At 39.2% G+C, this 25703-nt stretch overlaps 3 pseudogenes; 1 reads left to right on the forward strand and 2 right to left on the reverse strand.

Moving 5' to 3' along the window:
- LOC121434580 overlaps positions 1 to 20916 on the reverse strand; it is a 42175-nt pseudogene extending 21259 nt beyond the window's left edge.
- On the reverse strand, positions 1514 to 2154 carry LOC121434569 (annotated as a pseudogene).
- Positions 6103 to 10999, forward strand: LOC121434570 (annotated as a pseudogene).
- Positions 20917 to 25703: the final 4787 nt, after the last annotated feature.

Below are 25703 nucleotides of genomic sequence, written 5' to 3' on the forward strand. Positions count from 1 at the left end.
GAGCCAGCATGTAGTTATGTTGGTCCATGTGGTTCATGTTGGCAGTGGCCCGTGTTCTCTGAGCCTCCCTGTATATGAATTTATTGGGGCAGAGGAGTCTCTGGAAATTCAGCATATGATCGTGATTGTCCAGAGTACACACGTGGACACTGCTCTTGGTGTGCAGTGGGAAGAGAGATTAGAAAACTGAACGTCTAGATTCCAGAATTTCTCAATATTGCATTCCAATTTCAGGTTTGTGTTATAAGGATTACAAATAGTTTAGGAACTGGTAGGAAATGATGATATTGACCTTCTAGCAATGCATGATCAGAATGCTTTTATTGTGATCCTGCCACTTGCTGCAATGGTGTGATCCAGTGAAGCTTACTTCCAGGGGAATAAGGATTTTCTGATCTGCAGAGATTTCTCAGGTGTGCATTGTATTGGACAGGTAGATAGAGCTTAATCCACATCTTGGACCATAATCCATGTAGCAGAAAATAAATTTAAACCATTTTTTTTTTGTTTTCCATAAACAACATTCTCCATGACACATTATTTTAAAAAACCCATCCCTTTTAAATGAGTTTAAGAAAATAAACAAAATCCAGCTCCCACCTCCTTATTCCCACTTCTTCCCATTCCTTTTAAATAAAAGGGGAAAATGTAAAGATAAAATAAAACCAGAACACCTGATGAATAAATTAAAAAAAAACACTGCAAAACTTCACAAAACAAAGTACTGTATTCCTCTAAGGTAAGTAGAATTCACACTGAATCCACTGGGAGTGAGTTCTTTCTGGTACAAAAACCTGCAAAGAAAGACACTCAAGACAGAAAAATAAACAAAAAAGCAAACAAAATAGTTCACCAAAAAAACCTGGAGAGGCTGGAGCCCTAGGCGTGTGCCTAGACCTGGTAAATCAGAAGCAGGCAGGGACTGCAAAAGACAGAGAGAAGATGAGGGAAGAAAATAAGCTGAACAGATTGGTGCCCTTCCAGAACTCTGTGTAAAAGAAGTTCTTCTACCACCCGTACCCACCTACCCTTGAGCAGTCCTAAAGAGAGTGAAGTGGAGCAGAGAAACAGGAAACAGTTTGCACATTTGAGAAGTGTCCATGTTGAATCTCCATAGGAAATATGTCACACCTGCCCCATTCCCTGGGCCTCTCCTACTGCCCAGAGCAGGTCCCTACAGTTAATTTTGGGATTCTCCCCCTTCCACAGTATAACTTTTTTTAAAGATTCATTTATTTATTTATTTATTTATTTATTTAGCCCTGCAGGCCAGCAGAGGGCACCAGATGTCATTATAATTGGTTGTGAGCCACCATGTGGTTGCTGGGAATTGAACTCAGGATCGCTGGAAGAACAGTCATTACTCTTAACCTCTGAGCCATCTCTCAGCCCCCCAGTATACCTTTTTTAAAAAGATTTTTTCCCATCGAGGTCATCGTTTGTTTTCTATCTTTTTACATTCTTTTTTCCCTTCTTTCCTCTTTTTTCCCCCTCTCTTTTTCCAATACTTTTTTTAGTAAGGGGAATACCATGATATCACTCTAGCCTGGCCCCTGTAGACTTGATCCCAGGGCCTGCTGTTAATACCACTGTAGAATCAAGACAGGGAGATGTTGTAATTAGTAGTCTGGGCATGGTATTGGATTTGTGGGAAACCCCTGTCTGTTGTAGTGATGAGAATCATCTTGATTTGTCTCACTCTAAACAGGGACTCACCTAAAGCCAGGGAGTCCTCACTGACTCTTTGTCTATGAATTCTACATCTTCAAACCCTTTGCCAAGGCCACTGAATTTGTCACAGACTGACAAATTAGTAACATGGTTGACTGAACCACAGCCACGAAAGTGAGCTTCCAACTCTTCTGCTGTTGCACCATAGTCCACATTGCCAACATAGATGGAACTGGCATCAGCCTCCATCTTCTCCTCAAGAGATGAGATCACTGAGCCAGCATTGCCTGGGGTTGTACTCTTATTTTGGGGTTGTATTCTTATTCATCTGCTTCTCTACCTCATTTTGTAGCTCCTTTAATTTCTCATCCTCTTCCTCTATCTCCCTGACTCCCTGAAGCTTTGATCACCTTCTAGCTCTGGGTCCTCAATGATGCTGTCCTTGAAGTGTTCCTTCTGGCTTCTGGGGACTCCCCAACTCATCCCAGAACCTGTAGCTGAAGGATCCTCATTCCCAGTCTCCCCAAAAGCCCACTTCTCAGGCAGGGATCCCCAACCACCTGCTTCCCCCACTTTTCTTCAAATCATTTCTCTAGGTTGTTTGGGATTGGGTAATAGTGGAGCAGCATTTATCTAAACCAGAAGAAAGCACTAGGGCCGGGAGAGCCATCACAAGAGATCTCTTTTGTTTGCTAAGAGAATATCCATATCATGAGACTTCTGTCGTTGGAAGATAGATCAGTAATTAGAGGTCAGAAACAACAGTTTAAGGGTCACTTTGAGATAACTGCTTTTTCTGTTGGCTAACACAGATGTTATTCACCACCATCAAGGTTCCTGGAAGAAGAACAGCAGGCATAATAAAATTCTGTATAATGTTAAAACATACCTAATATGATTATACTTTCAACTGTAATAAGTAACAAACTACTAATATGCAGTACTTTAATAATAATAACTTTCAAGGACTAAATATTTTCTTTTCTTTTCTTTTTTTTTTTTGCTTTTTCGAGACAGGGTTTCTCTCTGATTTTGGAGCCTGTCCTGAAACTAGCTCTTGTAGACCAGGCTGGTCTCGAACTCACAGAGATCTGCCTGCCTCTGCCTCCAGAGTGCTGGGATTAAAGGCGTGCGCCACCACTGCCTGGCAACCATTTTCACTACATGTTTAAGTTAGTTGTTTTAGGTAAAATATCTTGAGTATATATATATAACATCATAGACAGTATGTTTTAACAAAAATAATATCAAATTACTATCAAAAGGAAGCATACATATCTATATCATTGTAAAATATTTAAATAAGTAGTTACTTTTTAAATTAATTTTAATGATCTACCCTTTTATCTCATCATACATATATATGCCTCTTGATTTTTTTAAGAGTAGATTCAATAATCTACACTTTTTTTCTATCATTACCTTGGGTGCCTTTTGTAGGTGGATAAATGTTTATGAATATATAGAGTTGGCTTTGGAGTTGGACACTGGCTCTGTCCCTCTATAAATCCAAACACGTTAAAAGAAAAATTCAGAGTTTCTGTCTCATGTCAGGAGCATGGGACAGAAATAAAAAAGAATTTAGAAAAAAAATTTACTTTTCTTTATATCTATTTTTGTCTCTATTGTCCATGTCACTGAATATATTTGTCTGTATATGTCTATATAATTAATGTTGAAGGTTTGCACAATGAACAATAAATTTTCCTGCAGTGAATTTTGAAATTTCCAGGAAGAAGATGGGGCCCCAGAACATCAACTCAACCTGGTTGATATGACGTCATGATGATGATAGCGCTACTACAAGATCTGTTTTGAGAACCAGCTACTCAAGGTGGTTCCAACTTGGTTAGCTGAAATGGTGCACTTTTTACAATGTTCTGGACAGACCTCCTAATAGGAAGCTCAGAAAAACCTTACCAAATATGCAGAGACTATTTGCAATTATACCAGACAGTAATCTTGGAACTTAACCATCATTTTACTTTCACAGGATCCCATAGAAAGAAAATTCCCCCCCATGACAGCTGGAAGTAATTCTAAAAGACAAGGTCTCCTCTCCCAACAAAGTTTGTTCTCAGAATTAGGGATATCATTTAGGGGTTGATTATAATTGGTATAGGGTTGCAAGATGGAGAGAAAATTTTAGAGGCTGAGGGATCACTTTGAAAAAAAATGGGAAAATTGGATGGGATAATAGATTAGTGTGAGCTTACTCACACTAATAATAATAGTGAGTAAATAGAGTGAATATTGTGAGTTATTATTTATAGGCAATTGCATTGGTATAGATTATTGTATATTAATATAATGTGATATTATATTGAATATTGTATGCATTCATGCTTCTACCTCTGCTTAAAAACATTTTTATGGATTAATATATATTTATCATATTGCAACATACATTTCTACCTCTGATCAAGATACTTATACATTGTTTACATTTTGAAGTCATTGTCCTCATTTGTTTCAGTTGTTTATTGTATAATATTCTAATATTTATTTATTTATTATGTATACAATATTCTGTCTGTGTGTATGCCTGCAGGCCAGAAGAGGGCACCAGACCTCTTTACAGATGGTTGTGAACCACCATGTGGTTGCTGGGAATTGAACCCAGGACCTTTGGAAGAACAGGCAATGCTCTTAACCACTGAGCCATCTCTCCAGTCCCCTTGTATAATATTCTAATATGAGCCTTAGTTTTTAAGTTTATAGGTATTAAGAATTATAGATCAATAGTCATTTATGGTTTTTATAGTTGGAATAATCAGGTTCTTTAGATACATAGAGATTATATTCATATATAGGTAATCTTCAACCACTTCAAAGAGCTGTAGATTATGGCATTTAAATAACTTTGAATTATGTTTAAGTGAGACAAAATTGCTCCTAGTAGCATCATTCTATTTCCAAGAGAATGTTGAACACCGGTCACTTCACTTGGAGCTTGTTTTCTTCTTACCAAAACTGGCCTTTAGGCAAAGACATGTTCATGTCTCAACTACTGACAAGATACATGATATCCAAAATGGATAAGCAGGATTGTTAAATCTTGCCAAGATAGGATAAGATGGTTTTTAAAATTTTCCTACCTCCTTAAGTTGTCGGTCAGTTATTCTAGGTCTTTGCCAAAGTTGGTTGCTTCAACATTGCAAATGAGACTTTGGATGATTGCCCAGGGAGCCAGTTGTCTCTGTAATTTGTTACACATTTTGAAAGTTGCTTGATTGCACTTCCTGCTTACTCAAGTAATATTATTTCCCTTCTTGGATCTTCGATGGGGTTGAAGACTAGATAGTTGAAGTTACTTTCCTCTCATGACTTGGCTAAGTTTTTATACAAGACATAAACTAGTTAGGATAGGATAATTAATGAATATATTGTTCTTATTCATAGTATAGAATTGTGTATTGGGCTTAGAACTCTCTTATTTAAACAAAAGGAGAAGGCGCTGTAGGAAATCTTACAGCCAGTGGTTTCCTGACCACTAAGGCATGGCCTCTTATATAGGCCAGTATAGAGCATGAGTCCAGCCTCTTTCTGGCTGCATGATTCGGTTTCTGATCTCAGTTTGAGCATAGGATTCTGATTTGTGAGTCTATCCCTAATAAATAAACATCTATTTCTCAATTCTGAGCTAGTATTGCATTTCTTCTAAGAGTCCTTCTTTAAGGATCATTAAATGTGAATCTTCTAAGTGATGAAATGATTTCTTTCATTTGTTGACCATGGACCAATAGTGACTGGGTTCAGAATGTACTTGATTAAATAAACAACCCACCAGAAAATATCATGTATTTGAAGAACTTTCTCTCCTTATTGGTTTTATTTCAATTTTCTGTGGATCCTTACCAGGAGAAGCCTTTCTAGATAAAATTCCTCATTGTATGCTATGAGTTTCAATACCCTAAAGTAATTTCCTGACATTTATATCTACTGTGTTGTGCTTGACATTAATCAGCCAAATTCCTATTTATACTGAAATGTGTTTACCATCATTATGGGCTCAATCTCTAAATCACATAAGATATAGCAGAAAGAGTTCTTATTCAGTGCTCAAGTGTTTGGTAACCTGCTGTTTTATCTGAGTCATTGTGTGGCTCTAAATTCCTGAAAGTAAAGGGAGGCATCATTCCTCGCTCTATTTGTTGTGATGTTATTGGATGATGGCCCTGGAATGCAGGTATTTTTTATGTCAAGTATATGCTGCTGTGCTGAGCTTCATGCTTATCTTGAATTTTAAAATTTGACAGAGGGTATCTCTCTGATTCCCAGGATACCATCCCATGGATTGATAGCATTAATACTGCCTGAGTATTTTGAGTCATTAAATTGCAGCTGTATGAACATCTTCTTGCTTGTTATGCTTGCTTTGATTTTTTTAAATCAATATGACTGTTTTATATGCCTGCATGGATATGTACCATGAAAGTGATCAAAGAATATCAGAAATCCTTACCCTGGAAAATGGATAGTTATAATCCCCATGTAAGTACAGGCAAATTTGTCCATCTCCATTCCAGATCAGCAAGAGTGCTGAATTAATCTGCCCCCTCTCCAGGTCTGTGTTGATTATTTATGACCAACATATATATTTCTACTGTTTTCATCTGTCCACTTTTAACTGTTTTATACAGGAAGTTCTTTTTCTACAAAATGTTATTGGTATTGAAGTTTATATTAGGGTACTTCAGGGTCTGGAAGAAGACTACAGAACTGGAGTGAAAACAACTCTTTGTAGAAACTTCAATAAAAGCCTGTTAGTTTTTCTATCCCATTGTTTGTTTTATTGAGGTTTGCAATGGAGACAGAGTCTTAATGTGTACTGCCACTTTTCCTGGACCTGATTGCATTGACTTGACTGGCATTCAACTCAGAGACAAATATACCCACCTCTGTTTTCTCAGTGTTGTGGTTAAAGGCACAATAAACCAATACACCCATTTGTGTATCTTTTTTTCTTTCTATAATGAGGAATTTTTCATACAATTTTCTCATGCATACAATTTACTGTTGATCTTTTTTCTTGTCTCACCCTGTTAATAGATATTGTTCTTATAAGGTGAAATCCCATTCAGATTGTATAGAAATGACAGAATTGACTCTAATTTTCAATTTACTTCTAAAGTAACTGACTATATCACAGAATAAGAATGGGGAGCACCAGAATCATACAACTGTACTTTCAAAGAAGTATGCATTTCCAATGATGTCACTGTCATGCTTACATGTACACACGTATGGTATATTTTTGAAGGCAGTGACCTATGATGATCTACATATCAACTTCACTCAGGAAGAGTGGGATTTGCTGAGTCCTTCCCAGAAAAATCTCTACAAAGATGTGATGCTGGAGACCTTCAGGAACCTCACTACTACAGGTAAAAATGAATTTCCTTCATGTTTCAAAATATGGAGACAACCTTTCCTTGCCTTATAATGTTGTTCTGTAATTTGATTTAGAAAGAAGAAAATGAGATGAGTAACACAATCATAGTTCTTAGGTGCACTTAAGATAATGAGCTAGCTGGGCAGTGGTGGCACACGCCTTTAATTCCAGCACTCTGGAGGCAGAGGCAGGTGGATCTCTGTGAGTTCGAGACCAGCCTGGTCTACAAGAGCTAGTTCCAGGACAGACTTCAAAACCACAGAGAAACCCTGTCTCGAAAAACAAAAAAAAATAATAATAATTAAAAAAAGAGAATGACCTAATTGTTGTACAATATTAAATAATATAACATACATATTCTGGTACTGTATTTCAGGGTACATTTTGGAGGTCTGTAACACTGAAGAACATAGTCAATGCTCTAGAAGACCTACAAGGTAATTTTCCTGTGCAAGTTTATAACAATGTGCCTCTGATGAGTTTCTAATATGTCCTGGAACAATGAATCAAAAGCAGCATTGTAAATAAGCACAGCTTTAAATGCATTGATGGTTATTAAATTCTCACAAATCCATATTCCTCAATTTCTCATAGGTGAATTGCATGTGCAAGGCATTCATTTAAGAAAACGTCAACAGCACTCGGGAGGCAGAGGCAGGCGGATCTCTGGGAGTTTGAGACCAGCCTGGTCTACAGAGCTAGTTCCAGGATGGGCTCCAAAACCACAGAGAAACCGTGTTTCGAAAAAAACTAAAAAAAAAGAAAAAGAAAAAGTCAAGGAAGCAATGACTAAACAGATAATCACCATTTGAATCATAGCAACGTGAGGGCTATGTAGTAGATCTGCCAGTCCATTTCTTTCTTGCTACTTATGACAATAACTTTATACACATTTCAGTGATGAGTGTAGCTGCAAACTTTCTCCTAAATCAATAGCTCATGGTAAGACTTGGGTTACTCATAGACTTTTTGTGACTTGTTAAGTTTAGTGAAAGTGGCAGTTAGAGTCAAGGGTCAATGGGCAGTTGTTGTGGAGAAACCTTAATATCTATACCACAAGTCTATGAGGAACAGCAAGTGAAACCATGAGGATTCAATGTGGAAATCTTTTATTTACTATTCTTCCTTACTATGTATATCATATGTGAACTCTTGATACAAGCATATGAGAATATGGATATGGAAAGATGTAGCATACGACTCATTAAGAACAATTAGAAGATAAACTGTAGTTCCCATGGAGAGTATACTTGTTCAATTAAGTGCAAGTATACAGTAATTGGTATTTTACCATCATTGTTAATACATAAACAACTTCACATTAAAAAAAAAGCCCCATGAGTTCTAAGTCTGCCAATACTTCTTAGTGTCTTAGTTCACTTAGTCAATGTATAAGGATTCACAGTAAAATTTATGAATGCAGTAAAGATCGTAAGGCACTCAGTGTATGCATTTCTTTTAAAAAATGTGAAAAAATCATAGAAAAATATAGAGATAGGTATAGATGAAATGGTAAACCATGACACAAAGGAATTATCATCACAAATATTTTTCCTAATGAAAGAAGAAAACATGATTTTAAATGAAGTTATAAGACATTAATATTTGATTCATTTTTACAACTGGAACAAATTATGAAATTAATTCATACAGATCTGAGGTTCAACAGTATATTGAATGTGGTAAAGCTTTTACATGTGTAAATTATCCTTGCAGGATTGAAAGAAATCAAATTGGAGAGAAATTTTCAGTATGTTCTCACTATGCTAAAACCTTGTCTTATGACACTCACCTTCTAAGGAATGAAAAAACACATACCAGAGAAAAATGCTGTGAAATTAAGCAATGTGGTAAAGCCTTTGATTATCACAGTCATCATCAAATGCATGAAAGAACACCCACTGGAGAGAAACCCTATGAATATAGTCAAGATGGTAAAGACTGTGTTCATTATGAAACTCATCAAAGTCATAAAAGAACACATAATGAAGAAAAATCATATAAATTTAATGCGCTTGGTAAGGCCTTTGCTGATCACAGTCATCTTCAAAAGAATAAAAGAACACATACTAGAGAGAAACCCTATGAATGTTTTCAATGTGGTAAATGCTTTGCATGTCAGGAAATCTTCAAACACATAAAAGAACACGTACTAGAGAGAAACCCTATGAATGTAATCAGTGTGGTAAGGCCTTTGCTCAGAAAAGTAATCTTCAAATGCATAAAAGAGCACATAATGGAGAGAAGCCTTATGAATTTAGTCAGTGTGGTAAATACTTTGCACATCTGGATTACCTTCAATTGCATGAAAGAACACATTCTGGAGAGAAACCCTATGAATGTAATCAGTGTGGTAAGGCCTTTGCTCGACCTAGTACTCTTCAAAGTCATAAAAGAACACATACTGGAGAGAAACACTGTGAATGTCATCAGTGTGGTAAGGCCTTTGCTCGACCTAGTACTCTTCAAATGCATAAAAGAACACATACTGGAGAGAAACCCTATGAATGTAATCAGTGTGGTAAGGCCTTTGCTCAACATGGTAGTCTTCAAATGCATAAAAGAACACATACTGGAGAGAAACCCTATAAATGTAGTCAGTGTGGTAAGGCCTTTGCACATCATCGTCACCTTCAATACCATAAAAGAACACATACTGGAGAGAAACCCTATGAATGTAATCAGTGTGGTAAGGCCTTTGCATATCTTAGTAATCTTCAAGAGCATAAAAGAACACATTCTGGAGAGAAACCCTATGAATGTAATCAGTGTGGTAAGGCCTTTGCTCAACACAGTCATCTTCAAACGCATAAAAGAACACACACTGGAGAGAAACCCTATGAATGTAATCAGTGTGGTAAGGCCTTTGCTCGACCTAGTACTCTTCAAAGTCATAAAAGAACACATACTGGAGAGAAACCCTATGAATGTCATCAGTGTGGTAAGGCCTTTGCTCACCGTGGTACTCTTCAAATGCATAAAAGAACACATACTGGGGAGAAACCCTATGAATGTAATCAGTGTGGTAAGGCCTTTGCTCAACGTGGTACTCTTAAAAGGCATAAAAGAACACATACTGGAGAGAACCCCTATGTATGTATTCAGTGTGGTAAGGCCTTTGCCCATCATAGTCACCTTCAATACCATGAAAAAACACATACTGGTGAGAAACCCTATGAATGTAATCAGTGTGGTAAGGCCTTTGCTCAACACAGTCATCTTCAAAGGCATAAAAGAACACACACTGGAGAGAAACCCTATGAATGTAATCAGTGTGGTAAGGCCTTTGCTCGACCTAGTACTCTTCAAAGTCATAAAAGAACACATACTGGAGAGAAACCCTATGAATGTCATCAGTGTGGTAAGGCCTTTGCTCACCGTGGTACTCTTCAAATGCATAAAAGAACACATACTGGGGAGAAACCCTATGAATGTAATCAGTGTGGTAAGGCCTTTGCTCAACGTGGTACTCTTAAAAGGCATAAAAGAACACATACTGGAGAGAACCCCTATGTATGTATTCAGTGTGGTAAGGCCTTTGCCCATCATAGTCACCTTCAATACCATGAAAAAACACATACTGGTGAGAAACCCTATGAATGTAATCAGTGTGGTAAGGCCTTTGCTTATCTTAGTCATCTTCAAAAACATAAAAGAACACATACTGGAGAAAAACCCTATGAATGTAATCAGTGTGGTAAGGCCTTTGCTCAACACAGTCATCTTCAAAGGCATAAAAGAACACATACTGGAGTGAAATCCTTTAAATGTAATCAATGAAGTAAGGTCTTTGCTCACAACTGTGCTCTTCAAAATCATAAAAGAACCCATACTGGAGAGAAACCCTATAAATGCCATCAATGTGGTAAGGACTTGCATGTCACAATCATCTTCAATTGCATAAAAGAACACATACTGGAGAGATACATGTGAATGAAATCTGTCCTGAATCCTTTTTCCCAATCATCTCCAAATATGTAAAATAAGACATCTTATAGAGAAACCCTGAGTTTAATATGTGTGTTCTTTAAAAACATGAGAAAAATCATACTGTAGTGATACTCTATGAAAATCAGTGTCAGAATGATTTGTGCTTCATATAGGAGTAAGACTTTTTGTGTGTAATCAATCTGATTAAGTTTGTGGTGCATATTACCATAATCTTTGGACCTGAGGAAAAAACTGAGGGCTTATTGTAAATTATTCTTTAAACAAAAACAGTTATTGTATAGAAAAGAATTTTATAGTGTCAACAATTTGTTCAAGCATCATGATACCTCTTATTATTTTAGTTTGAAGTAGCAAACTAATGGACAAACATTTTATGAAGCATTATTGGTTGGAGAAAGGGTATTTAAAGAAACATACATTGGTCCTGAAACCAGAGCCAAAAGAAAGTACCTTGTCTCTGAATCTAGAAGTAGTTAAAGAAACAACATCTCTCTGAAAACAGCCAACGTTAAAAGGGGCCAGTAAAGAAACACAATTTGGCTCTCAAATCAGATCCATAAAAACAAACTCTACCCTTGTCCACTGCGCACAAAAGCAATGAATCCCTCGGCATAAAATCAAGCCCATCCCGGAGCTTTTTCAGGATCAGGTATTGAAATTCAGCAAATTCCCACCATCAAAATCTCCTTTGCTCTCGGTTATTAAGAAGTCCTATTTGAGCCTTATGCTCATTAAGCATGCAGCTGTCCCTTTCCACACTTTGCAGAGGTATTCATACTCATGTTTTCTTCCTTCTCAAATAAATCTGATTCAAGATTTATGTGAATACCTCTTTTACTGGAATGTTTCAGAAACTCCTGGAGTTGAGCCAAGATACAATTGATGCCTCTGTTTGGGAACTTAGTTCAGAAGATGACATAGTAATTGGACATATATTATGAAATATTCCCTTGAGAGTAGAGGAGATCAGAACCAGATATTTCTACTGGGAAACTTTCTTCTTTTTTTGTTTTTGTTTTTTTTTCTTCTGTTTTTTGAGACTGGGTTTCTCTGTAGCTTTGGGGCCTGTCCTAGAAAAGCCTCTGCCTCCCAAGTGCTGGGATTAATGTTGTGCACCACCACTGCCCGGCCTGGAAAGCTTTCTTAGAAGAATTAATTTCTTTTACTTCAAGTCTAAGTTTGCTTTTTCTTTACATGAACCAATTCATTGTGTAAGTAAGCTGTACGATGACTCTCAGCTCCTCTTTTACAGAAATGAATGAATGTTTACAGGAGAAATGTTTTCATGAGTGAAAAACTGTCTTAAAAGTTTTGTTCATTGTAGTTATGTGATGTATGTGTGTGTATTTGTGTGTATTTGAATGTGCATTCTGTATCCACATAAAGATAATACCTTGGATATTATTGCAGAAGAAATTACAGGAAGCTGTCAAACATCTGACATTAGTTCTCACCTAGGCGTGACTCTAGTGCCTCATATATTTTTAGTCTATTTATATCTTTTTGAAGTCTGGAAATAGGAACACACTCTTAGAAAAAAGAAAGTTCAATTCATGACAACAATTGGTTAATTTCTTTAGAAATCACAGTTTTCTCTAGCTTTAAGTAAAAATTTTTATCATAACCTTGAGGGAAGTAAATTACATACCATGTTTAATCAAGACTGGTGGAGATCATTGCATTATGGTTTCTACATTGAAATATTTGAAGTGTGTACTAAAGTGAGCTATATGTGTGGCAAATCCATTTAGTGAATTCTATTTTGTAGTCTTTATATTACTTCTATGGATTTTGTTCATCTTTTTTTGTGCCTTTACCAAGTGATGGGTATTTTTTTGCTATAATGTATAGAATGGTAAACCCATCATACTTGTTTCCCATTGGTTATTGAAGTGTCAGGCCATGTGGGAACATACTTTTTGAGTAAATGTTTTGGGTTGTTTCTGGTTTAGATTTTTATCTTTTCAGAAATTCCCTTCAGCTTTTGTTTGTTATTAATCCTAGCTTGGATGTCAGGAAAAATTCAGGGATTATTTTGAATTCATGATGCTCATATGTCTGCCCCCTGTATACAAGTCCAAGGGTCGATGATGAACTCCAAATGTATGTGGTTTTTCAACAGAATTTGACAGTATTCACATTAAAATGACTGATAAAATAAATAATAAGAAATGTTAAATACCTTATGTGTACTTAAAGAAGTATTTTCATTCATGTTTTATAGATGTAATAACGTAGTCTAATCAGCAATCATCTGTTTATCTGACACCATAACTTAATGTTCTTTTCTTGTAAATTTTTTTGATCTTTATTGAGCTCTACATTTTTTTGCTGCTCCCCTCCTGCCTCTTCCCTTCCCTTCAGTACTCTCACAAGGTCCCATCCTCCCAATTTACTCGGGAGATCTTGTCTTTTTCTAATTCACATGTATATTAGAACTTTGTATGTCTCTTTAGTGTCCTCATGTTGTCTAAGTTCTCTGGGACTGTGATTTGTAGGCTGGGTTTCTTTGCTTTATGACTAAAATCCACTTAATGACTGACTACATGTGATAATTGTCTTCTGTGTCTGGGTTAGCTCTCTCAAAATGATGTTTTCTCGCTCCATCCATTTTCCTGAAAAATTCAACATGTAATCGAGGTTGGGATTCTAGTCTTGCCCATAAGAGTCCTTTCCCACTGAGTCATCTCATTGGTGCTCAAATTCAATTAGAAGAAATATTACAACAGTAGAGTCTTATTTTCTTTTCAAATTGTAAATGCAATTTCATACAACAAGAGAGGACCATGGGACAATTTGAATAGTCAATCTGCTATGCATGTGAAAATATTCTTACCAGCACAGATTTTTTTAATTTCTTCATTCTGAGAACAAGACATGTATTTATACTTTCTCAAAACCAAAATTACATGCCAGAAAATTGCATCATTTATTAAAGTTCATTGCCTCTAAGTCTGATAACCTGGCTTCTATATCTTGTTTACCCTAATACTCTTACGAATTTTTTCATATTTGTTGACTTCATCAGTTACTTATACACACTCCTACATCATCTCATTCACAAATAATTTTTAAACCAAAAGAAGTTTCTTTCAGTGTATTTGCAGTCAAATGACTCCCAAGGTTTAAGGACTAAAACTCACAACGTGGACGTAGATCATAGACCCCTGTTAGTTTTCCTATCTGTGCTACATGCACATCATGTCGCAGGTGTAGTCACAAAAGCACACTTCAAACATTTTTAAATGGATGGAAATGACAATGCAATAACAATGACTCATTATTTTGAACATATGAAATTATTTGGCCATTTAAATAATACAATTTGAAGAAATATTGTTATTTATCAAAACAATGATGTTCCCTTTTAAGTCTTTCATTATGTTTTTTTTTTTTTACTCAATAAGTCCTTTACAAACATTTCAGCTCAACATAGAGGTGCATGGCTCTAATCACAGAACACAGGAGTGTGGGTGGGTCCAATCTCAGTGAGTTTGATGCCAGTTTGTTCCACATAATGCATACCTGGCATCAATGGCTATGTGGACATATCCTATCTCAAAAACATCACAAAAGACAAAGACTCCCAAATTATGGAAGTTTTCCTAATAAAATCTGCCTGGAGTCAGACTGATTTCAACCAACATTTTAAATATTCCCTCACATAAAGAGAAGTCTCTTAACAATGAAAATAAGAAGCAATATACAAATTCCATTCACATTCCTTCCATTGAATCTTTGACAACCATCTATAGTGGACTTTATCCTTCAAGTGATAAGAGACAGAAGGAACAATGTGACTCCTCTACCTTAAGAATTATAATGACACATGTGGGACCTGGAGAGTTGTCTCAGGAGTACTGCTCCTCTTGGGTACCCAGGTTTGACTCATAGCACCATATCTGATTGGATAGAACTCCCTGTAATTGGAGGTCCTGGAGATCGGGTGCATTCTTCTGGCCTCTTAGGGTACAAAATGGGCAAATACTGAAAAGACAGATGTGTATTTGATTCTATATTTTAAATAGGTTTTCTTTATGTGCCTGTTACCTTAAAAAGGAATGAAATTCAACTTAGATGTAGGAGTTTGACCAGTGAGTGTAGCAAGTGTATCTCAGGTACTAGTGATGACCAGAAGACAGTGTCTACTCTCCTGTGACTGGAGGAACAGACAGTTGTGAGCTGTCTTATGAGTGCTGGGTATCAAAGATTCTCTGGATGAGTCACCAATGTTCTAAGAGCTGAGCCTTCTTTTCAGCCTCATGAACATGTCATTTATAACAGTAAGGTATAAAAGGCTGATCGAAGTTCATCTTAACTCATCCTTTGCCCAAAAGAAATAAAGGACTGATAGTATTGGAAACTAATTTAGTCTTTGTTCTTTTTTTTTGGTTTTTTTTGAGACAGGGTTTCCCTGTGGTGTTGGAGCCTGTCCTGGAACTAGCTCTTGTAGACCAGGCTGGTCTCGAACTCACCTCTGCCTCCCGAGTGCTGGGATGAAAGGCGTGCGCCACCATTGCCTGGCAGTCTTTCTTCTTAAAGAATTTCTGAGCCCAAATATTCCTCAACTGAGGGAAAAGTACAAAACAAAACAAATAATCAGGAAACAAGCTGAAAATGTAAGTCTTTAAAAGATAGTTGGCGGCCGGACGATGGTGGTGCATGCCTTTAATCCCAGCACTCGGGAGGCAGAGGCAGGCGGATCTCTGTGAGTTCGAGACCAGCTTGGTCTACAGAGCTAGTTCCAGGACAGGCTTCAAAGCCAAAGAGAAACACTGTCTCGAAAAACAAACAAACAAACAAACAAATAAATAAATATAAATAAAAGATAGTTGGCTATTTAACCAAAGCAATTGGCCATAATTGGAACATAAATACTTACTATTCAGTAAGTATTCAGTACCCATGCTTAAGTTCATTCTACGAGGTTGTAGATCATTCTTGGCTGGCCAGAAAGAGCAATCATGTTGTTATCATTTATTGGTGGCACCTATTAATGACAGTAAACACATCACTTTTATATTCAAAGTTTAAAATTTTCTCTTATCCTGACTTTTGTTTATAGACCATAATCAATCATCATGCATTTAAATAACTCAAAATTCTGAACTATCAAGAAATTGGACACAGAATTAAAAATGGGGAAAATACCATTCTGCAGTAGAAGTCAGCAATCATATCTTTGAACACAGAACTGTATGGTAAATTTCTGTATGATATAGTGCACAGTAGCAAAGAAGATCAGTGCAGTGACTAAGAAAGGACATTTCTGTGAAGGTGTTGAAGGTAATTCCCAATAATGCTATCTAGAAACTATTCAAGATGCAGTCATGTTGAATAAAAGACTAAAGGTGGGCTTCAGCCACAAACACATGACCTTAACTCCTGAGCATGTCTGTCCTGGAGAATCAAGTCAGGGATCCACACATTCTTTGATTTGCAGAAATACAGGGGTGTGGCCAGCAGGTTCATAACCTAGGCTCTCAGGTCAGAAAGAGAAAGAAGACACCATATGAGTAAACTTGATGTCTCTTTAAAGAACTGCCTATTTTCTGCAAATGCTGATTTAGAAAGCCATCTGTAATAGGAGGCGAGCCTCTGATCACAGATCTCCAGCATAGCCCACCAAATAAAGGCAGTTACCGAGAAGCTGCATTTGTCTATGTAGTTTTGTGTTTAGATTCCTTTTCCAAGGTATTTCAGATTTTATCTGAAATTTTTGGCCACACATTGGAATGCCATTTTTATTTTTTTTTACTTTAAAATTATACCTTTAATTATAGAATATTGTTAGGATAATACAGCCATAGACAAGACACTAGGATAACTGACCAATACCAACGGGATCCGCTCTCCACAACCACAGAACACAGGCACAGAGTGTCTGGGTATGTGCAGGAGCAGCCAGGGGCCTGCAAACAGCAGGCATGCAAACAGTATTGGTGAAGTGTGACAGAGGCATGACTTCCACAGAGCTCAGCACTGGGAGTGGGCCGCGGATGACTGCAGGAGGGAGGGCACTCAGCTGGTGCAGACAGGTATGGGGAGATGGGAAGGCAATCAGAGACCCTCCCTGAGCCTTTCATCTACAAGGCAAAAGCAGCAAATGGCACACTAGCAAAACCTTTAGGCTGGAGGTGGTGTTGCAGGGCTGGGGGGATGGGGACCGGGTAGAGAAAGGGGTAAAATGAAGTTGGATCAGAGGTGCTGTCTTCTAAAAGCTACTCCCAAGCAGACACTTACAATGACTCAACCAAGTCATTGGCTACATACAGATGCCATATCTGAGTTTAGTTACCAAGAATACATAAGTCACCTAACGGTTAAAATGTGAATACCCACAGCAGGCTAGATGTCGTACAGAATAGAAACCACGTGCCTGCCCCAAGTTCATGCTCAAATGGGAGGGGCCAATCGGAGTGCTTTTCATTTGGTTGCTTTTGAGGCTGTCACTAGTGAATGACACGGTAGGTGTCACCCAGCTTCACTCACAATGACTCTGTAGTGAAAGCACTAAATGCCAAATCCCAAAGAACTTCAACAAAAAATTTTTTTGTTTTTTCCAAGACAAGGACTCTCTGTGTAGCCCTGGCTGTCCTGGAACTCTATCCTGTAAACCAGGCTGGCCTTGAACTCACAGAGATCTGCCAGCCTCTGCCTTCCAAGTGCTGGGATTAAAGGCATGTGCCACCCCCAATCCCCACCCGTGCAAAAAAAAAAGGTTTCTTGAAAAAAAAAAACATGTTAACATTTGCAAGTCTGCACTAAGCACCATAAAATGCACTGGGCCCCATCCCCTTCCATCCCCAGGGGACGGAGTAAGCACCAATATCCGGGCTACTCATAATTCCTGCCTGGGCTGAGATAAAGAGAACTGAGGTACTGGGCGACACTGGGCAACTCTCACTGTAACTCTTTGTACCTGGAGGCGGGAAACACACTCCTCTTTAGGCTTATTCATTTCTTCTGATGAGGCCAAAGAGGTTTCATCACAGGAGAAGATAACTCAGTCTGAGAAAGGGCAAAGGACCTAACTGTCCAGTCATTGTCTCACAACTGATGGACACATACGAGCAAGAGTTTAGTTCTGTACAAAACCAAGCCTTACAGGAGAGTGCACGCCTGCGCACCAGTGTTCAAATTCTTTCCCATAACACAAGAAAAGTAAAGGAATTCTCTCACATGGAGTATGCCTACAGTTCTATCTTATGGTCTACATCACGTAAGAACATGCTGATTCTTAGGAATTCGGTCTCTGCTATTAGAATACACACTTCACTATACATACACATTCCTTTAAGCGAGCTATGATAAAGACTGGGGCGTGGCCCTATCAAACCCTAGAGTTAGCAGTACAAGGGCGAGTGACCTAACTGTTAAAGTTAGATGGCAAAGGACACAGAAAGGACTGTCGCTCCCTGGGAAGGGCTCGGTGCTCCCTTCCCTGAAGGAGTCAACCCACTTCTACTCCTTCCATCATCACCTGCGGTCCTGTCCTTTCCTAAAGGCAGTTTCCACACTGCGATCTCTAAAGTGATTTCTGAAGACAATTCATAAACCTGATTAATGACAGCATCAATGGGTATCTCTTGCTAAGGTCACCACCATCCAAGGGCCCTTGGTCCTCAACCTTGTACCCTTCTCCTTTCACACTGTGTCTTCGGGTAGCTTTCAAAAGCGTGCAAGCTATATACAAGTGAGAAACAAGGGAAGTGATTCAGTCACTGCTTTCAGCGTGCAGAATCCTGTGCACAAGAAGGCAAGGTACCAATATGAGCTACTCAAGGAAAAAGCCCTTTGGAAGGGAAGTGCATGAGCCCGGCCACTGCGGTGTGTGAACAGTGGCTACCCAGGACAAGTCCGCATGCCTTCTTCCAGAGCAGCTGCGGCCACCCTAGTCCAGTTCTACATTCCCACTACAGTCTTTTGGGGCCAAAGATACGAGAGGAAAAAACAACTTTTGAAAAACCTACTCCATTTCCAGGACTAAGCATCCACCAGCATCTTGTCCTATGGTCTTCAGCTTTCAAGTTACTAGGAACGGGGGCTGCTTCTGATGAAGCGATTCTTGTAATAAAACCAGTGAAGAAAACTAACTATTTTGGAGAAGGGGAAAACTTCCCCAACGCTGTGGGTCGGAATTTCAAAGGGGTCGTATTCTACCATGTTTGAAAACGTGGCCAACAATAAGGAAAGTCAATCTAAAGGAAGCTCACTGATATCAAATCAAATATAACTACCTCCACGAGTCATTTCTTACTCAGGAATATAGGACTTAGTCGGTATGGACTCTGTTGTGTTTAATAAGAGCTGAGCTCCGGCTGAAACTCTTGTCACACTTGGTACATTCGTAAGGCTTCACTCCCCTGTGAACTCTTTGATGGGTGATGAGGTTGGAGCTTTGTGTAAACCCCTTTCCACACTGCACACACTCGTAGGGCTTTTCTCCCGTGTGAGTCCTCTGGTGCTTAATGAGATCTGACCTCTCCCCGAAGCTTCGCCAGCACTCGTTACACTCATAGGGCTTCTCCCCGGTGTGAATTTTCTGGTGTGTGATCAGATGGGAGCTGTGGCTGAAGCTTTTCCCACAGGCCATGCACTCGTAGGGCTTCTCTCCCCTGTGCCTCTGCTGGTGCTGGACCAAGTGCGAGATGCGGCTGAAGTTCTCCCCGCACTCGTTGCAGTGGTACGGCTTTTCCCCGGTGTGGATTGTCTGGTGCTGAATGAGGTGAGAGCTCCTTCCAAAGCTCTTCCCCCACTCGTTGCCGTCATAGGGTCGCTCGCCCGTGTGTGTTCTCTGATGCTGGATAAGGTGGGAGCTGCGGCTGAAGCCCTTGCCGCATTTGTAACACTTGTATGGTCTGTGTCCCGTGTGCGCTTTTGGTGTCGATTGAGGTCTGAAATCTGACTGAAGGCCTCCCCACACTGAGAACTGTAGTAAAAAGAGCAGCGGGGCTGCGTTCCCAGCACCCCGGCAGCCTGCTTATGCCCCGAAATAATTACACGGACACTGTATTCTTTTAATCACTGCTTGGCCCATTTCTATCTAGCCTCTTCTAGGCTAGCTCTCGCACCTGGACTAGCCCATTTCTAATATTCTATGTAGCACAGCTAGGTGCGCTTACCGGGAAGATTCTAGCCTACGTCCATCCTGGGTCTGAGCTTCATCACATCCATCTTCCCGGGAGCTGGGAGCATGGCGTCTCTCTGAGGCGTCTGCTCTTGAGAGGAGAGCTGTGGAGTCTGAGCTCACTTCCTCTTACTCCCTGCGTTCTGTTATGTTTACTCCTCTCACCTATCTTCTAACCAATGAGAGCCAAGCAGTTTCTTTTTATTTAACCAATGACCTTCCTCCATCAGAGAACATATGTGATAGCGGATGCCTGTGTGAACTTCTTTGTGGGCCAGCAGGTCAGTGACCTGCTGGAGAGGGTAGCTGACCCACTCCTCTGCGGTCAGCTCTCCCCACTGTCTTTCGGACCTGTCCCCACTTTCAAAGACTTCTTCGCTTTCCGGGTTCTTCTCAGCATCCCCAATAGGCTCTTCGGACATGGTCACAAACTCCACATCTTCACTAAGCTCTTCTTTCGGGTTGTTTCGTTCTCGTTCCTGATCTGACAGTCCAGTGAGACAACATTTCCTTAATTCTCCTGCATCACGTCCCTGTAAAGGTCTCTTTGTGTAGGATCCAGAGGTCTCCATTCTTCCTGAGTGAAGTACATGGCCATATCTTCAAATGTCACAGGGGCCTGAAATCACACAATGCTTCCTCACTACTTAGCATCTAGGAGTTTAGTCCCAGCCTTTCTTCTTGAAATTAGAGACATGGTTAGAAATGTCGAGAAGGCATTGGCATTAAGTCTGATCTGGGACCCAGCCATGAGCAGGGTGGCTGCCATCTCAGGCTCAAACGTTCGTCTCCTGGGACAGAGAGCAGGAAAGGTAGCTAGTAGACAACGCTGAAGGAGAGGAAAAGCAGGGAGCGAGGCGTGGCTAGAGGTCCTGCCCACTCCCCAGGGCTGGAGTTCAGGTCGCCACCAGGTATGCAGGAAGGGCCCAGGACTGGTCACTCTCCTCCTTCTCTGACCCCCGAGCGAGACCCGCTCTCCACGTCTAGGTTAATACCAAGTACATGCAAGGCTAGAGTAAGGGAGGACAGCCCCTGGCTAGGTGCCCCCCAACTGGGGGTCAGGCGGATGCTATTGGACAGAGGCTTTCAACCCAGCCCTACAGAACGCCTCTGCTCTTCCCGAATGCCATTTTTAAACAGTCTTGTTGCGGGAGGTCCTCCCACTCCTCCAGCCTATCACCGCTGAGGTACCAGCCCACTGGGGCGTGGTTTCTCTCCCTTTAAAAAAGCGGCCACTTCCCTCTCCTCTCTCTCTTCACTTCCTGCTCCGCCTGTGACTAGACTCCTTTCCTGGTTGCGTAGAGGGCTGTTGCCTGGGACAGTGATCTGTAAGTTTTTTCCCCTTTAAATAAATACCACCCTAATAATCATAACCCCGAATTGGTGTGGCATTGTTTGTGACTTACGCCTTCACAGTCTTTTCTTTCCTACATACCAGTTCAAAGTAACTACATCAAGGCTTTTAATAATTGAATATTCTTGACCAATATATCAGGCTTATTACTAACTACCTGTCACATTTTTAAGTTAACACATATTCTCCACATAGTAAAACATTTATTAGCATGACACAATCTAGACATGCTCCCTCTGTCTCATGCCTATCTGCTGGCCAGTCATTGCTTTATTTAAGCAAATTGAGTGACAATTCTTCAGAGTATACAACAGAATAATCACCCCACCACAGATGTTCCTTGTACATGAGATTTGCTTTGCAAAATATTCAAAACCTGTCACGAAGCTGATATCTTTTTTACATCAGACCTACTCAATAGCTGAGAATGTGTGCGTTACAAATACAAACCAGCATAAATAACCATAGAAAGACACAATCAAAGCTAGCAATGAATTGTATGTACTATTGTATGAATTTCTATGTGCTATTGTACATCTCTGTGTGTGTTTGGGCATTCTGTGTGTATGTACTTGTGGAAATATAAGTATGTGATTGTACATATGTGTGTGTATATATTTGGAAGACAGAAGTGAATCTCTGGTTTCAGGCCTTTGATTTGATCAACTTTTATTTTCTATTTCTTTTCAGATAGGGTCTCTGATTGCTTTGTAACTTTCCAAGTAGACTAGGCTAGCTGACCAACAAGCCCCAGGTACTCATTTGTCTCCATGTCCCTTTCCCATTACTAGTGTTAAAAGTCCTTGTGACTTTTTTCGTTTTCTCTTCAGCATGGATTCTTGGGCTCAAACTGAGTTCCTTCTTCTTACAAGAAAATCTCACCTGTCTTCTCAGGCCTCTCAACTACAGATATTCTGTCAGCATTGTTTAGTTTTGGTTTAGTTTGTCAGATAGTTCCATGTAGCCGTGAGATTGGACTCCAAGTGCTTTATCTCCCTACCTATCTATGTACCTATCAATCTGTCTTTCTAATTTTTTTGAGACAGTATCTCAAAGTGGAGCGCTCAAATTCTCCTACTCTAATTAATCAATAAATTCCAGGAATCTTCTTGTCTGCTTCTTCCCCTGACCTGGAATTACAGGCATAGGCATCCAGAACCTGACATTTTATTTGGGTGCTGGGAACCCAAAATCAGGTATCTAATTCTTGCACTACGGACTTTAACATCCCCCCATGCCCCACTGCGATCTCCTAGAAAGCAGATTATGAAAACAATGTGAACAGATGGATAGATGTTAGATAAACTGATGACACAGAATGGCTAGCAATTGTGAAGTCTAGCTTTAGTGCTTAGGAGTTCATTGCCATGGTTAGAGTTTGAAATTGAATTGAGCCCATAGTTCACATGCTTATTGACTTGTTTTTCCCAGATGGTGGTACCATTTGGGGTTAGTGTGATCTTTAGAGTATAGTTGGAGGAAGTAGGTCACTGGAGATGTGCCGTGCAAGTTATATATTTCCCTGGCCTTTCGTGTATTCCTTCTCTCTGCTTTCTAGTCCCCATGACATAAAGAAACTTCTCGGTAACCTTTCCAGTCATTGTGAATTTCTGCCTAATGGCACAGGACTAAACAACTGTGAACAGTTGTTCCCAGAAGAATGCCACACCTACACTGGGCCTTCTGCAAGAATAATCAATTGATTAGAACTTTTGTGATTCTGGAGAGGTTTGGATGATGTAGGTTTAGAGCATAATTATAGTTTATCTTAGATTATCTTTAGTCCCTTTAATAGTTATTTGTCTTAGCGTTCTATTTTCTGTACTAAGGGATTTTAAAGGACTTCTCAACAAAGTTATTGATTTGCAATATGCAGAAAAAGTAACTTTGGATATTGAAACCACATAATTAATACCAGATGATGTAGAATTGACTCCATTGTTTTTTCAGGTTCAAGATATAATCAGGAATAGGCTTTGTCTTATATATATATAGCACACATTAGATCCCACATGGGTCTGTCAGGTCCTCTAGCATAAGGAAATGTAGAAACTAAATAATTATTGTTTGGAAATGTGATGATGACATCAGAATTCATAAAAATATCATGTCAATAGCAGGATTGAAAAAGTTCTTTTCCAGGAGCTGGAGAGATGGCTCAGAGGTTAAGAGCATTGCCTGCTCTTCCAAAGGTCGTGATTTCAATTCCCAGCAACCACATGGTGGCTCACAACCATCTGGAATGAGGTCTGGTGCCCTCTTCTGGCCTGCCGGCATACACACAGACAGAACATTGTATACATAATAAATAAATAAATATTAAAAAAAGAAAAAGTTCTTTTCTATTGCGTGGGAACAAGCTGTATAACAAACACCACTGTGTTTGAGAACTAACAGATGTCATGACTTTGTCTTTTTCTACTTCCCCTGTATATTAGATTCATGTATGCCTCTTTAGGGTCCTCATGTTGTCTAGCTTCTCTGGAATTGTGAATTTTAGGCTGGTGTTTCTTCGCTTTATGTCTAAATGTTACTTATGAGTGAATACATACAATATTTCTTTCTGGGTCTGGGTTACCTCAATCAATATAGTGTGTTCTAGATCCATCCATTTGCCTGCAAATTTCAAGATGTCATTATTTTACTGTGAAGTACTCAGTTATGTAAATGTAGCCCCCTTTCCTTGTTCATTCTTGGGTCAAGGGACATATAAGTATTTTTCACTACCTGCTGCCTGGTGATTTGGATGTAGCGCTCTCAGCTCTTTCTTTAGTACCAAGTCTGCGTGCACACCACCATGCTACCTATTGAAGTGAGAAACCACAAAAGTGTATTTAACTATTCAGGGTTCAAAGGAAAAATAAACTCAGAAATAGAGAACTAGGTAGATGCCACTGTTCTAGATGCTCCTGTCCTGTAATTCTCCCAAGAGCTATGATGACCAACAGCCAGGATTGCACCAGTTCTGACTAACAAAGAGAGAACATAAACTTCTACTCCCTTTTTTTGGTCATATTTACAGAGAAAAACATACCCATGGTAAGTCATGCCCAATTGTCATAGACTATCTAAAATATATCTCAGCTTGACCTTGAAAATATACCTAATATAACTACAAGATGGATTATAATTGATGACTACTAATTTATATTTCATGATATTCTAATTAGTTGATATAATAACTTTAAAGGCCTACACATTTGCATTGAATTGTTATATAAGGTATATAGGTACAATACTTTGATTGAGATTAAAAACAAATATATGTATATATATATAATTTTCTAACAAAACAACTGTAAATTTGTATCAATTTACAAAAATCTATATCAATATAAACTGAGATTACCCAAGCACCACCCAAAAATAGACCATCCAAAGGAAATGCTTAACATTCCAACCATTTTAGATAGGATCACCTGCCAGCACACACTCACCAGGACACCCCTAGGCAAATGTCAACCAATCAGGGGTCCTGAACCTTAGAAACTCCTCATCCCCACCTTGACTACTATAAAAACCAAACTCTAACTCAGTTCAGAGCTCTCCAGTTATTCCAATACACAGGACATGCAGAGAGACCGAGTTTGCAAACTTGCATAAAATAAAGGCTCTTTGCTTTTATGTATAGGACGTGATCTCCTTGTTGGCTTTTTGGAGACTTTGCAGATTTGGGTATAACATATTTATGTATTTCAGCATACATATTTACCCACACTTAACAAGGATGAAGTTGGAAGGGAATTGTGGCAGGGATGGAATAAGGAAATAAAAAAATGATGTATTTTCTTTTGATTAACAAATTTTAAAGATTAATTTTAAATTAAAAAGAGGGGCTAGATAGATGGCTCATCACTGGGTGTTTTCACAGAGGACCCTGATTCCATTCCTGGACCCTGCATGCTAGCACACCATTTGTTCTGATTCAAGTCCCAGGTATCTCATCCCTTCTTCTGCCCTCTGTAGGTACTGTGCAGAGGCACATGCAAGCAAAACACTGTATAACTAAAGATTTTTTTAAGGTTAGAGAAAAGAAAAAAATGAAATTCTCTACAGTGATGTCCTGACCCCGAGACAGACAGCAAGCCAGGTCTAGTTAAAATGGACTCCTTCTTACCTTGCATGGAAGCAGCTGTGGCCTTCTGTCTTGCCACCCTGCTCAGAGCAAAACCAGCTTTGCTCTGAGAGTAACAGAGATCATC

Source organism: Microtus oregoni, unplaced genomic scaffold, assembly GCF_018167655.1.
Source record: "Microtus oregoni isolate MIOR12 unplaced genomic scaffold, Mior012 000044F_000, whole genome shotgun sequence".
Taxonomy (NCBI): Eukaryota; Metazoa; Chordata; class Mammalia; order Rodentia; family Cricetidae; genus Microtus; species Microtus oregoni.